Source organism: Lepus europaeus, chromosome 13 (genome assembly GCF_033115175.1).
Source record: "Lepus europaeus isolate LE1 chromosome 13, mLepTim1.pri, whole genome shotgun sequence".
Taxonomy (NCBI): domain Eukaryota; kingdom Metazoa; phylum Chordata; class Mammalia; order Lagomorpha; family Leporidae; genus Lepus; species Lepus europaeus.
The window spans coordinates 60,232,782-60,243,062 of record NC_084839.1 but is presented as its reverse complement, the minus strand read 5'-3'; positions in this window follow the sequence as shown (position 1 = coordinate 60,243,062).

The window sequence follows — 10,281 nt, the reverse complement described above, 5'->3', positions numbered from 1 at the left end:
CTGCTTAATCTGCTGCGAATGCTGGCCCCAATGTTCTAAATTTTACATGCCAAAACTTGACATTAAATGCTCAAGAACTAGGAGACCACAGCAATGTTGGGTAATCCCTGTGTGTGCAACTTGCTAAGTGCCACATATAGAAGGAACTCCCAGAGACATGCTAGGTACTTATGTGCATCACAACGCTAGCAGGTAAACTGTGCAGGGCCTTTTATTCCAATGCTGATTTGGAATTACATCCATAGAGGAGACACCAGCCCTCTGCCCGACAGCACAGGTATGTTGGTGTTTCCATTCTGGCCACACTTCCAGTCGACCACCTCATCCTCATTCTCCCCTTTTTCCTTACAAACAAGACCTACTGTGGAGTGAGTGGCAATTTGCCCCCCTAAAGAGCCTTGTTCAGGGTAGTCCTGGATTGTAACTCTGGCCAATGAGGTTTACCTGGAAGCCCAGTAGAGGAGACAAGGAGGGTAGAAGCCTGGTGCTAATGACGGCAGAGCAGAAAGGTGGGGGAGTCTGGTCTTTGGTGTCATCAAAGACCCTTGCAGGCCAACCTTGGAGAGCCGCTTCCTGACTGTTTCGAGGGAAGCAGCGACCTGCTTCAGCCACTGGGTCAGGTTTCTGCTTCACACAGCCGAAACATTGATCAGTGGAGCCCAAAGGCCATGCAGCCACGTGCTCACCTACAGAGCCGTGCTTCCAGATGAGAGCAGCTCAACTGTCCCAAGACATGACTGCACATAGAGGTGGGGAAAGACCAATTTTCACACACATTGTGGGCTTGTTTAACTGAAAGAAAAGAAAAAAAAAGCCTTTGAAATTTCTCTGTTAATCCTTGAGCTACCTTCAGTGGTCACTTTGAGCCAAAAAAGGTAAGAAGATATTTGTCTAATGGTTTCAACTTTGCAGAAATTTAAATAAAGATAGCTTGAGAACATGTGTATCCCCGGTTGTATTTGTTTCATAGGTCCTTGCTGCCACAGCAATGCAATTTTGTAAGTTTCTTTAGTAAACAAATAAAAACTCAAGAACAGAAAAATAGTCTCTTAACCTGTAACACTGAACACTCCAGACTAATTAGTGTACATGCGTCTATGAGTGTGCACCTGAACGCATAGGCAGGTCCATTCTCAACACCACTCCCCGGCAAAGAAGGAGAACCCAGGCTGTGTTAGTGTGGCCCTAAGTGTAACTCATGTAAACTTACATTTTGGTTCAGTAAATGGAAATGGGCTGGTGGGTTGAAAGGACAAGATCAGGATGGCGGGCTCCTGTTTAACTCGTGATAAAAACCCTTCTAGCAGCACAGAGGAAGAACAAGAATAGTTCCGTCTGAGTGGAGTCTGAGGGACCTTTGCATGACGGGGCATGCAGACAGTGGGGTCTGACTCCAGGGTTCCTTGGGGCCAGGTTCAGGAGTTCGGAATTTATCCTGTAGGGCGGCCTCTCTCAATAGCTTCTCCACAACCCCAGGACAACGAGATGTTTCACAAATCAAAGTTCCATGGTCAGAGAAATTTGGACACTATATAGTGTGTATTTCTCCATCTTGAAAAATCATACTGCATAACTGCATCTTTCAGGCTGAGAATTTCTACATATGCAGAACTGGGTACGCTTAATCCATGACCCTCTCCAAATAACACCTGCTAGAAGGTGCAGCCCAGGCTTAGCTAAATCCCTGTTAGAGTCCCAGGAAGATTTGGAAACTATAGAAAAAAGCATTCTAAATTTTCTATCAGAAGGCAAAATAATCAGAATTGATAAAACAATTTTGAAAGAGAAGGATTAAGTAGGAGGAATTATTCTAGGATTCAAGAAGTATTGCATAGTTACTGTGTGGTATTAGTGGAGAGACAGAGATATGGATCCATGAAACAGATAGGAACCGACACAAATATGCCCAACTGACTTTTGACAAAGGTATAAAAGGCAAATCAACATGATCGGAAGATAGACTGCAATACATGGTGCTGTAGCATTTGGACATCCATGGGAGAAAAACAAAAAGAACTTAGTTTTTAGGTTTTTTTATCTTCATGATTTTTAAAAATATTTTTTCAGCTTCATATTATTGTTTATACTACACTAAATAACTTAAATGTAAGGGGCACATCTTAAAACTAACTCAACATGGGCAATAGACTTAAATGTAAGATGTAAAAATATAATACATTTGAAAGGAAACATAGGGGGAAAATCTTTAGGACATGGGTTTAGGCAGAGATTTCTTAGACTTAAAGACAAAAATACAATCCATGAAAGTAAAAATTAGTCAATTGGATTTCATCAAAATTAAAAAATTTTGTTGTGCAAAAGGTCCTGTTAAGAGAATGAATAGCCAAATTATGCAGTGGGAGAAAATATTTGCAAACCACGCCATGTACACCTGTATACCTAACAAAGAACTGCTACTTAGAATATATAAAGAATTCTCGAAACTTAACAGTGAAAATACCAAAAAATCCAACTATAAAATGAGTAGACGACAATTGGATAAAATCACCAAGGAGACATACAAACGGCAGATAGGTACCTGCAAAGCTGTTCAGTACCCTTAGTCATTAGGGAAATGCGAATTAAAACCAAAATGAGATATTACACACACTTATCAAAATGGCTAAGATAAAGTATGTCACCGCTGCTAGACGCTGGCAAGGGTGCAGACAGACTGGGTCGCACGGATGCCTGGTGGGGATGTCGAGTGGTACAGCCACTCTGGAAAACAGCTTGGCATTTTCTCTAAAGCCTAAACATGTAACTGCCTCTCAACGCAATTTTACTCCTGGGCATTTTTCCCAGAGAAATCAAGACTTATGTTCACACAAAAACCTGCGTGTGAATGTTTATAGCTCTATCTTATGTAAATGTAATGTCAAGTCTCCTGAGCTAATCCTCTTCTTAATTCAGTCTAGACTTCTTACATAAAAATTCTGGAGATAACACTTCTGACTTTGCAGATTGAAAGAGGCAAAGAAAAATGTAGAAAATACAATCAGGGACAGGTGTTGTGCAGCGGGTCAAGCTGCTGCTTGGGACAACGATATCCCAAATGGGGTGCTGAGCCGAGCCCTGATTCAGCTTCCTGCTAAGGTACATCCCAGGAATGCCTCAAGTACTTGAGTCCCCCCGCCACTCATGGGGAAGACCCAGGTGGAGTTCCAGGCTCCTGCCTTCCGTGTGGCCAAGCCCCAGCTATTGGGACCTCTCAGTCTCTGTCTCTCTCTGTCTCTCCCCCACCCCCTCCAATTCTCTGTTGCCCTTCTTTCAAATAAATACACAGAAACAGTTTAAAAAATGAATACAATTGGGGACTGGACTTGAAAACTGGCATTAAGGCTTCTGAGGAGAAAGGGAAAGTTACACAGCATCTGCACTCCAAGGAACTGTGGTGCTGCTCCTGTAGCTGTGGATCCAAGCCTTTCACTAATGGACAAAAATAACGTGTTTTAAAGTTTAATGAGGGTTATTGACCATCCACTATGTGCATGCCTGACATTTCCACAGGAAATGAACCTGTGCCCCGACAGTCACTCACATTCTCAGATGGACACGCTGATGGGCAACGAGAGGCTACTCTGTGCCGGCCCTTGCGTGCTCATTTTCTGCTTGCGTCCTCACAGCTGGCCTTGGTCAGGTCTCCCACCGCCTGGCGTCCCCAGTCTTCAGCACCATGCCAGTCAGCCTTTCCTCACCACAGCTGACGTGGCTGACTTGGTAAAACACCAAAAAGACTTACTTGGCCCCCAGTGTTGGAGGCTCAGCGTCAAGAGCACAGCTCAGGCTGTGGCAAAGCTCCCTTGAGGGACTCTGATGTCAGGGCACAGTGGGTAGGGATCACACAAGGCAAGACGAGAGGGGACTGGGTGGGGCTAGGCTTGCTTACACTCAGGGAACCCCCAATCCCTTACACAGGCAGGGTAAGGCCCTCCCACGAGACCCTGCCTCTTAAAGGTTCCACTGCTTCCCATCACAGCCACAGTGCGCATGAAGCCTTTAGCGCATAGACCTTTGGGGTACGCCAAGCCATACCCAAATCAGAGCAGTCATCATTAAGAATGAGGTTCATCCCAAAATCAGGGCAATGAATCTCCAAAATGCTCCTTGCTAAAATGTGCAAAAGAAGGTCTGGAAACATTCATCTTTGTGCTGTGTTTTTTTTTTTTTTTTTTTTTTTTTTCCTGCAGCATTCTGCTCCCTTCCTTTAGTGGGCTTATTATAATAGGAACACAAAGGAAAAAATAAAACCGCACCAATATTGAAGCCTTTTCAAAGCTGCCAAACCAGCATCTTGCAAATCAGAAGCCAGGGCTTTGAGGGCCTGGGGCGAGAGGGATCGCCGTCCTTACTTACTCCCACCCTCCAAGGAGATGAATCAGGGGTCCACTGTACTGGAAGGGAGAGAGCTGGGTGGGGAGACCTTGCTGTGAGATGACCCAGCCCAATCCAGCACCATTGTGCACTGGGGGAGGGGACCCTTTGTAGGCGGGCAGAGGGGCCCCGTGGTAGCTCCCCTCCTGTCTGCCACCTCAGACAGGATGCCCTCCCCCGCCAGCTAAATTTGCTGGCTTCTGTCCAAACCACCCCCTTACCCACCCCTTCAGCAGCCTGAGCCCCTAGGGGGCAAGGACCAGTGGATGGGACATGCCCTGGCTTAGCAGGTGTGGGGTGGACTGGTGAGAGAGGACGCCTATGGCTTGGAGCTGTGGCTTCTGAATGGCAGGTGACCAGTGTCGTGCTGCTGGCAGAGTCGTCCTCAGTGCTGGATTCCTGAGCAGCCTCTGAAAGCGGAGGGTGTTCAGGGTCTCCTGGGCTCTGTGGCTCAGGGGCCCCGATCTTGTCTTAGGACCAAAGGGTAGGGTAATCTCTGGGCACCAGCAAGGGAGGGACATCTGTGTGATGAGAGAAGTATGGTTTTGTCCTGCCTCTGCTCACCTTGCTCTGACCCTAGCCGCCACAGCGCCTTCATCCGGGAAGCTTTCAGGTCTGGATTTGGTGCTCAGATGAAAACATAAATGATGAAACTGGATAGGCTGGGGCAAAAGGAAGCCCATGGCTTTGTGCTTGGAGAATGAGAGAAATCAACAAGTGCCTTTCTTCCTTTCATTATTTTTTCAAAGTGAAGTCAAAACAACAGTTGCATAGGTGAGGAAGGAAGTGTGTGTGTGTGTGTGTGTGTGTGTGTGTGTGAGAGAGAGAGAGAGAGAGAGAGAGAGAGAGAGAGAGAGAGAGAAAGAGATAGAGAGGGAGAGATTAGGGTTAAAGGTACAATCACCATGGGACTTTCTTCAGCTCTGGGAGTGGCACAGTAAGGGCATCCCTAACACCGAGATCTGAGGGAGCAGCTCCAGCATTGAAATGAGAACACACGCCCCTGCTTTCAGCTAAATGCTATCTTCTTTGTAAGATGCAGAGCCGGGATTGAGAGATTGTATGAATGTTATAATACTAGGGTTTGTAATTTCCCTTAGATCCTCACAAGTGTTTAAGCCAGACCCTATGTAATACCAGGTTCCTCTTCCTGGAGGTTAGCTGGCGCTGTGTGTGTGTTGGGTGTGCAGCATGTGTGTGTGTTGGGTGTGTGTCATACACTGTTTGCTCTAGCTGTTCCAAGCAGCCTCCCACATTGCTCCATCTATGCTAGATTTCCGGATTCTTCAGAAATCCTCTCTCCCACCCCCAGCCAAATAAGCAAGAACACATGTGCAGAGCCTTCTTCACCCCAGCGCGCCTTGCAATGCAGCCAAACAGCTGGAATGACAGGCTCTGCAGAGAACCAGGGACGTGGCATAAAGTGGGAGACTCAGCCTGCATTTGGAAGCCACATTGCTTTTTCTTGAGCATAAGAGGGCAAGAGAAAGGAGCAGCTGGCCTGTCTCCTATAGGCAGCTGGGGGTGTGTATGTGTCTGCCTGTCTTCTCTAGCATTTTGCCATTAATGTGCACTTGCATTAAAGGCTCTAGGTTTTTTAAAATGGATTTATTTTATTTCTTTGAAAAGCAGGGTTGCGTGGGTTGTGGGGGAGGGAGATAGGGCTGGGCCAGGCTGAAGCCAGGAGCCAGGAACTCCATCCAGGTCTCCCACACGGGTGTAGAGGCCCAGGAACTTGGGCCATCTTCTTCTGCTTTCCTAGGCCATTAGCAGGGAGCTGGATGGAAGTGGAGCAACCAGGACTTAACTGGCGCCCATAGGGGATGCTGGTATTGCAGGCAGTGGCTTAACTGATTATGCTACAACGCTGGCCCCTCAGGGTCCAGTTTTTTTTTTTTTTAAGATTTATTTTATTTATTTGGAAGACAGAGAGTTACAGAGAGAGGTAGAGACAGAGAGAGAGGTCTTCCATCCGCTGGTTCACTTCCCAGATGGCCGCAATGGCCAGAGCTGCGCCGATCTGAAGCCAGGAGCCAGGAGCTTCTTCTGGGTCTCCCACATGGGTGCAGGGGCTCAAGGACTTGGGCTGTCTTCTAATGCTTTCCCAGGCCATAGCAGAGAGCTGGATTGGAAGTGGAGCAGCTGGGACTCGAATCGGTGCTTCAGGCCAGGGTATTAACCCACTGTGCCACAGCGCCGGCCCCTCAGGGTCCAGTTTTAAAGTCACCTCTTCTTCCTTCCAGCTCTTTCTCCAGTTTCATTGATCTTCACTCATCTCCCCAGCCCCTGGCCTTCTTGTCTGCTTCAGGTAGTGAGCGAGTGAAGCCCTTGTGGATAGATCTCCGAGTTCTTCCTCCGTGGCAAGGTGGCGGCCTCAGGATTGTGGCGGGCGGCTGGGGGTGGTGTGGGGAGAGCCGGCCTCTGGGTCCTGTGGTCCTGTGACTGCTTCTACCTTCCTGGGTATGGGAGGCTTCTCCTTGGTTCTGGGGGAATCCAGGGCTTCCAGGCCCAACTTCCACATCTGTTCCAGACAGGTTCAGCTGCTAAACGAACCACCCAAACTAAGTGGCTTCCAATAACCATCACTCAGTTTGTTCGTGAATCTGAAATATGCTCAGGGTTCCAAAGGGCCAGCTCATCTCTGCTCTTACACAGCACTTCCTGGGAGGTTGGGGGGGTACTCAGCGCTGAGCAGAGACTCGCAGCTGGGGCCGGAGTCAGCCGCAGCTGGCTCACGCGCTCATCTGGTGTTGGATGTTGGCTGTGGGCTGGAGCACCACCAGGTGGCTTTTCCACGTGACTGCTCAGGGTGCTCACAGGGTGGAGGAGGGGTCCAGGAAGGATTGTCTCCCCCGACCAGGTAGAAGAATGTGTTCCGTTTCTGCCTTAGCCTCACCAGTCATTTGCTATCGCTTCTGCCATACTCTGTTGACAAGACAGTTACAGAGCTCTATGCGAGTCGGAGGGGAGGCTCAGACCCCAGCACTCAGCAGGAGGGGGGTTGAGCACCACACCGTATGTATAGCCGGTGTCTTGTGCCTACAGCTGGGAGTGTGGGGTGCTATGCACTACATTGTACTAATAGAGCAAACATACATGGAGTGTAGGGAACACGCTCTGGAGTGTGGTAGCTGCGTTTGAGAATGCCATCCACCTCCTCGCCTTCTCGCCCTCCCTTTCTCTGCCTCTTATGGTCCCGTTTGTATAAGTTTATAGACAGGGATGGAAGTTTTCTGAGGGCAGTGTTGTCACATAGGAGGTAAAGCTTACACTTCTGCTTAAATCACGTGGTCGGCAGGGTGAGGCCTAGAGGAGCCCCAACATGGCCACCGCTGGGGTCTACGCCCCACGTCATCTCCTTCTCCCGAGTGTGGGAGACCTGTGACCCTGGTGGGGATTTTACCAGGGTGATTAGGTTACATGATCAGCTCATGGTAATCAAGGTTCGTCCTCAGTTACTTTGGGTTAATCCAGATGGAGATTCCCAGGGTGGAAGGTGTGATATCATCAGACAAATCCTCTCCTGGAGGGTTCAGGCCTCCCCTGGAGAGAGAGACTCTCCTGCTGCCACGCTGTGAGAGACCCCATGGGGGCTGACGCAGGAGGTGGCCTCTAGTTGTTAAGAGGAACCCTGGCCAACAGCCTGTGAGCAAACAGGGACTTCAGCACTGCTGCCGCATGGGAACCAATGCTGCCAATGGCCTTGGAAGAACTCCAGAGGAGAGCACAGCCTGGCTAGCATCTTGATGTCAGCTCTGTGAGACCCCAAGAACCAGCTACTCTGCACTTGGGTTCCTGACCCACACAACATTGAAATAACTGTGTGTGTGCACGCGTGTGAGTGTGTGCACGCACATTTGAAGCCATGAAGCTGACTGTCCTGTGTCATGCATGAGTTTATAGCTCTGAGCTCCGCCGGCAGGAAAACTCTGTTGGGTGGTAGGTAATTGGAGATACACATGGCAGCTCTGGTAGTGAGGCCATGCGCATGCCTCCAGATCAGCTCAAATGTCATGCCTCTGTGGTCTTCACAGGTTCTTGACAGCCAGAAGTAATCGCTTGCATCTGAAATATTTGCTCCTCTTTTGTGGTACGTCTCATATTCGTTCGTATTTATCGGTATTCAAGTCTTAACTCCCTGCCTGGATTGGAAGGTCCTCTTAATGAAAATGCTGTCCTGTATGTTTTTGTGAGACCTACACATATAGTATAATTCTTTGTATATTAAGAAAGGTTTCTTGATGGTCTATTAAATACTTTTGCCCATGATACAACTTCCACTTTTACTTGTTGAGAATATCTTTAGATGTGAGAACAGTCAAGAGATGGTCTTCAGCATTGTTTGAAGGCTGTTGATTCAAAATGTTGAGACTAGCCAAGCATTCTGTTCTCATTTGCAGTCAGTGAGACTGTTGCTGTCATCTGAGATTCTGAAATTGAGCCTATGAATGTGCCTCCAATGGATTCTGGCTCCCAGACTCTGAAACTCTCTGCCAAGACAGAATCGCAGATCTATCTGAGTAATACTTATTTTTATCCTGAAAATGGAGAAAAGAATTTCCAAAACCACTGGGACAAACTACTATTCGTCCATTATCTCTAGAATCAGGGTCGCTGTGGTCATGGGAGGTAGGGATGAAATCTCTCCTTGGAGCACTAAATACAAGGCTATTGAGAGAAACGAATAGGCTTTAGCTCCTCTTTGGAATTAGATTTTGGGGCACTGAATATATAGGAAGCAGAAAGGTCAAAACTCAGCAAAAGTCCTTGCTCGTGGGGCCAATCCTTTATAACAAAAGGAGCCAGCAGCCTCTGGGGGCCCTCGGAAGCCCCAGGCATCTCTGTCCCAGGGAACTGCATGAAGTGTTGTGCCTTTAGGAATCGTGCCCCACAGGAAACTCTTCTTGGCACGCTTGATTAATAACAGAAGCATTAATAATCATCCTGCAGTTCTCTAGTTCATCTAAAAATAGAATTGTAGTGCTGTGAGGGGTCTCTTGGGGCCAAGTCATTAGTCGGGTCCACAGTATGCACTGTAGGGGAGCACTGTAGATGATTACTTAGGGCACAAGAATGCCTTTTGCAGACTTCTAGATCTGGGCCTTATAAAAACAGCGAGCACAGGAACTACCTTAGACAGCTCCTCTGCAGAGTTTCACCTGTATTATCTCACCTTAGCTGGGGACAGGTGTCATCCGCTCCCAACTTAGGTGAGTATGGATGGGACCATGGCTGCCAAGGTCTCAGATGTCATCCATTTTGGAAATGAAGAGTATGTGTTCTCTCTTGTTGTCCAATTCACACGGCTCTAGACATGTGGAGCGAACAGATAAGATCACTACCATCCAGCGTCGAGATGATGCTGCAGTCCTAAGTCAAGGCTTAGTCACGTCGACTATTCTCTAGTTTGCTCTGTCATTAAGGAAACTGGTTGTGATATGGTCCACATTTTATATTTCGTGCATAGGAGTAATAAGCCTTTGGGAAATCTACTAAGAATTATTTCCTAATAATCCTGGTGTGGGATCTCTGTTCTATTTGTTGTTTACACCCTAGATAATCTTTAGAACTCACTGGGTATTTATCCTTATAATTAGCTTGCAAGCAAAATGTGTTAGGGGAAAACTGCAGTCTAGTGTGTGTGCATTTAGAGGTAGGTGGGACAGTAAAAAGTTAAGAAGGAATACAGTGTCTGTTGCTCCCTTCCCCCATTGTGAGGGGAGGTGGGGGTTGGTGGGACTAAGAGGAGAGAGAAAATGTAGGATTTGAGGAGATGGTTGAGGTGAGTGGGCCAAGCTCAGGAACCTCCTGGCTTTGCTTCACTGAGAGAGATTGGTACAAATGCAGATTTCTAGGCCCTAATGAATCTGTCTCTGGAGGTAGGGCCCAAACGCCTACACTTCAAAC